General features: G+C 44.4%; 1 long non-coding RNA gene across 1 annotated transcript in view; it reads left to right on the top strand.

Annotated features, from left to right (window-relative positions):
* The window catches only part of LOC121813175, an 11223-nt gene extending 9786 nt beyond the window's left edge, over positions 1-1437 (top strand). The window contains exon 2 of the long non-coding RNA XR_006053554.1: positions 1311-1437. This is a non-coding gene — a long non-coding RNA (uncharacterized LOC121813175). The remainder of the gene's footprint in view (positions 1-1310) is intronic.
* The last annotated feature ends 3820 nt before the right edge of the window (positions 1438-5257 follow it).

Here is a 5257-nt window from a genome sequence, read left to right as displayed (position 1 = left end):
GCCCCCGGCCTCTCGGCCTGGGGCTCGGTCACTCAGGCACAGCTGGTGCTTAGCTGCTCGTGATTTGTAGGTGGACGCCATATTAGTTGCAGCGGTGACCTGTAAGAGAAAAACAGACTTTTTTTGTTGTTGTTATTTGTGTTGCTTTCATGTGATTCCCGTTTAAGAATTGTTTAATGACTTTATTTGATTCTCTCATCATCTGACCTATCTGCTGCTATTCTGGGCATGTTCTTCATCTTGCTCTCCTTTGTGAGTGGGTGACCTTTATGTTGTCCTCGGTCCTCTTCAGTCTCTCTCAGATCTTTTTTTGTCTCATTTCCACTTTAATCATATCTCCCTCCCACTGTCAGTCTGTCTGTCTGTTTCTCTTGTGAATGGAGAGACAGAGATTGAGTCTTAGAATGGGAGTCAGCAGCCTACACAGTTATGTTACAAAACACTGCAGCATTCACGGCGCTGACCTGTTTTTATCCTTATTTCAGTAGCTGCCTACATAGAATGGCTTGATTCACAAACAGTTTGTCGATGACTGTTCTAAATGAATGATTTACCAATGTAGAGTTTCTAACGCAACTCATTTGGGATTGTTGTAATAAATACAACCACTGATCCATTGGGCTGTGACCCCCTTGAGCTGCGCTGATGTCTTCTGGGGGCTCTTTTTCATTTTTTTTAGCTTTTTTACTTTATCTTCTGTCTGGTTTAGTTTTCTTCCTTTCCAAGAATGTCACAGCAACTGCCATCCGTCCTTTAGTGGAATTTGCGTCTAATTACTTGAACATTTTCTGTATTCTAATAAAAGAAAAAAAAGAGAAAAATTGCACACAATGTTGAATAAATTAGAAAAAACATAAAAATATATGATAGGAAATGGGAAGTATAAAAGTATTCACTTGGTAAACGTGTATTACTATTCTGTGTGTGTTAGTATGGAGGCATTAATATTTGTGTACAAGCAGCAGGGATGGGCATGATTTTAGTGTTTAAACAGTCATTAATTATTTTAACACCAGGTTGGATGTAATGTGTCAGAACTACCAGCAGGTGGGGATAAGAGACCTTTAAGGGGTTTGGTGCCACACTCCACCTTCAGGTCTAAAACTAGTGTTAATGTTACGGAGCCCCGCGAGGGACATGGGAGAAAAATATTGAGATGAACAAACGTTTTCCAAGATCTTGCAAAATAGACTGCATCCTTCACAGGTTGCATTTGAAGGCTTTTGCAAAATCTCGCAAAAGTTCATCTTTATTATTTTTTTTCCTCTCATGTCCCTTGCAGGGCTCCATACTATGTTGGGAATTTCAAGGTTGAGTTTGTTCCACGACTGCATTTCACTCACTGCCTCTGTTTGTATCTCTGTCACTGCAGGACCAACATGGAGCGAGAAGTCAGCGCTCTCAGGAGGCCGACAAACCTCAACCAAGAAAGAGAGAGAAAACATACAGCTGTGACGAGTGTGGGAAGGATTTTACTGATAAGGGTAATCTAAAACATCATCAGGTCATCCACACTGGAGAGAGACCGTTCAGCTGTGACTTGTGTGGAAAGTCTTTTTCCTGGAAGGATGTTCTAAAAAAACACCAACTCATCCACAGTGGAGTTAAAGCGTACAGCTGTGATCAGTGTGGCAGAGCTTTCACTCACAGTAGCAGCTTACAGAGGCATCTAGTTACCCACTCTGGAATTAAGGCATACAGCTGTGACATCTGTGGAAAACCTTTCAGCCATATAGGGAATCGAAATAGACACCTAAGCATTCACACCAGACAAGATGTGTACTGCTGTGATCAGTGTGGCAAACAATTTACAACACATGCGAAGTTACAACAACACATGTTTACCCACACTGAGGAGAGACCTTATAAATGTGACCTGTGTGAGAAGACTTTTAAATCTCCACTTAACCTGAGCCTACACCAACAGATCCACACCAGAAAGAGACTCTCCAAGTGCAGTTACTGTGAGGTATGTTTTTATATTGTTATCTTGTCATTTTAGCCTGACTGTTTGGAACAACTCTGCTCATTAAACTGTGTTAGCATGTTAGCAATTCTACTGCATGGAAAAGCAGCTCTGAGTGATTATTCAGATTTTCATGTCAGTTATGATTTTAGTATTACTGTAGTATTATGGTGGTAATATTGCTATAAAGACACATCTCCTGGATGCACTGGTACTCATCTTCAGTGATGTATCCTAAGGTCATCAGGTGTTTCGGGTCTCACAACATCATACACCCTCGCCCAGGCGACCCAGCCGGGGGTGATCAGGCCCCGACTTGCGTACCAGTAGCTACCCACGGATCAGCCCTCTTGATCCACAGCCACCTTGTGGCTTTCTCTGCCGCTTCACTCACAGCCTGGATGGCCCTCTTCTTGGCTGCCCCAGCCACGCCCAGCCGGCCTGCAAAGCCCCTAAAACCCACTTCTATGGGCTCATAGAAAGTCTTCCAGCCCCTTCCCCTGCACTCCTGCACTAGTTCCTGGTACTTTCCTCGTTTCCTTTCATTGGCCTCCTCAATCCGCTCTTCCCAGGGCACTGTGAGTTCCAGCATGATCAGCTGTTTTGAGGCCTCAGAAATAATTATCATGTCTGGCCGGAGTGATGTTTTTGCAATGTTCTGAGGGAACTTTAGTTGTTTACCCAGGTCAGCCTGTAGCTGCCAATCAGAGGCTGTGTTGAGGAGGCCAGTTGTCAAATGTGGGCGCACCTGGGGTTTCTCTCCAGCCTTAATAAAAGAGATTGCCTTCCTCGGAGCATGATGATGCTTGCTGGTGCTGATTGCTGAGGCAATCTTTTCAGCAACTACTCTGAGCACCTGGTCGTGCCGCCAACGATACCGACCATCGGCCAGGGCCCTTGGGCAGCTGCTAAGGAGGTGTTCTAGGGTCCCTCTTCCAAAGCACAGGGGACAGGCAGGTGTCTCGCTCTTTCCCCACAGATGGAGGTTTGCTGGGCTTGGCAGAGTGTCGTAAACTGCCTGCACTAGGAATCGGATCCGGTGGAAGTCTGCCTGCATGATGTTTGCCCAGGTGACCTTGCGCTGCAAGGTGCTCTCCCACCTTGTCCATGCTCCCTGCCGCTTAAGGCCTACAGCTCTACTTACTCGCTCCTCCTCCACACCTGCTCGGACCTCTTCCTGGAGTAGCTGGTGTCTCTCCTTTCCCTGTGCCCTGCTGACCTGGGCCTTTGGGACGTACCCCAAGCCTGCTCCCCCTGTTGCTAAGACCCCCATCAGTGTTTTCTGCCTTAGGCGTGACTCCGCCACCTCAACTGCCTTCTCAGTTATTGAGCCCAGTAAACTGAGTGTGTTAATCTGAAACAGTAAATGTAATTGGACGTCTGCAGAGATGCTCTTTATTTCAGGCGACGTTCAGGATAAAATGTTGAAGGACTGACTTACACTGTCTTTGTGTCTTTGTTTAGAAGCAGAGCGACACAGATGGATCCAGTTCTCAACCCTGTCATCGCTGTGGTGGTGGGAAAGACTTTCGTTGTGACCTTTGTGGGAAAGCTTTCAGTCACCAATACACCTTAAAAGTACATCGACGTAGACACACTGGAGACAAACTGAAATACTGTAAAGAATGTGGGAAAAGTTTCACCACATCAAGTAGATTAAAACGCCATGAACTGATTCACAGTGGGGTTAAAAAGCACCTCTGTGATCAGTGTGGGTCATCCTTCATTACTGCAGGTCAGCTTAAAACACACAAACAAGTCCACACAGGAGAGAAACCATACAAGTGCAGACACTGTGACAAAAGCTTCTCACAATCAGGTAATCGTATTTTTCATGAATGGGCACACATGGAAGGAAACTACAGCTGTGACCAGTGTGACAAGAGCTTCAGGAATTTCTGTTCATACTCCGAACACAAACGATCCCACGTTACTAATAAACTGTTTCACTGTTACCAATGTGCCCAAACATTCACCTCATTGTCTGCTCTGTGCAAACATCAGCGTGATCACTCAGGGCTGAAATCACTCCCATCACTGGATCACAGTGAATCTGAAGAGACAGAAAGATTCTCTTGAGGTTTGAGGGTTAAACTTAATGTCAATGCTGACATCACGATTACGTGATTAAAAATTTTACACAATTAATCCGTTCTGGAGCGCAGAAATCAGAAATCCCTGAAATGTCTCTGTCAATGTATTTTGGACAGTTTATCCAAAGTTCGTGCATTCTGCGCTCCAGATGGGTTAAAAATTGTAATTGTGTCAATCTTGATGACAGCGTTAACATTGACAGCATATATGTAAAAACTGAGTGTCAGGGCCCTCGGTGCGCCTGCTTGATGCTGTGCTGAAGTCTCACACACAACCTGTCGAAAGGGGAGGGGGCAGGCTGCTTGATTATGATTCATATCTTCACTCCAAGCCTATTATGTATTAATTATTTTTCCTGGGTTGTGTAAAATCCCACAAAAGTAAACAACACATCTGCTTACCTGGTATTGTCCTGAAACGATAACACTCATTAGTAGGAATTGAGAAAACTGCTGTTTACCTTTGTTAGCTTCTTGGCTATTATAGTAAACAGTAGACAGACAGTAGAGACTGATGTGACTTATTGAATCTTTTGGACTGTGTTCAGCATAATATTAACGAGCCGCTAATTGGAAGAGCTGTATTGTTGATTTGTTTGATATTTCAATGTGTGATTAATTATAACGACTGTTTGTTATCCCTTTGCAAATTTGTTATGTTTGTGCTTAAAGGCTCTTCACCATGGGGTTCGCTTCACTTTGCTTTTCTGCTAACTGTCTCGCTATATTCTGTGTGTAATTTCTTACTGTCCTTGTAATTCTGTTTATTAAACTCTGTTTCAAGAATATTACTCTTTTCCAGAGGATCTTTTCGAGTGCCTTGATTTTAACTGAATCTAAAAAAAAGCCGGATCTCCACAGACATCCATGATGGCTTTGCGACCAAAGCAGACAGCAGTATAAACGCCCAGGCGGACGCACCTGAGCGGAGAGGTTCTGCTCCTCAACCTCTGCGCACAGCATCTGCAAATCGGGGCTGTACCAAGTCCCTTTCATCTTTACACAGGACTGTAAGCTGTCATCTGTGAGGCGTGAACGGTGTTTGTTTTTAACATAGTTCACAGTTGAGAACAGCTGCTGACATAATGTTGATCCGAAGATCCATAATTGGCCTACCTGGGGTTGAAAGTCTCGATAAATTGCATGCCGTTTCAACAGGTTTACCGGCCTCCTGCGAGTGTGACGCTTATTTTGAGCG

Source organism: Haplochromis burtoni, unplaced genomic scaffold, assembly GCF_018398535.1.
Source record: "Haplochromis burtoni strain Fernald_Lab_line unplaced genomic scaffold, NCSU_Asbu1 Contig_1228, whole genome shotgun sequence".
Classification (NCBI taxonomy): Eukaryota; Metazoa; Chordata; class Actinopteri; order Cichliformes; family Cichlidae; genus Haplochromis; species Haplochromis burtoni.
The sequence above is the reverse complement of the archived record's forward strand: the minus strand, read 5'-3'. Positions and strand labels throughout refer to the sequence as shown.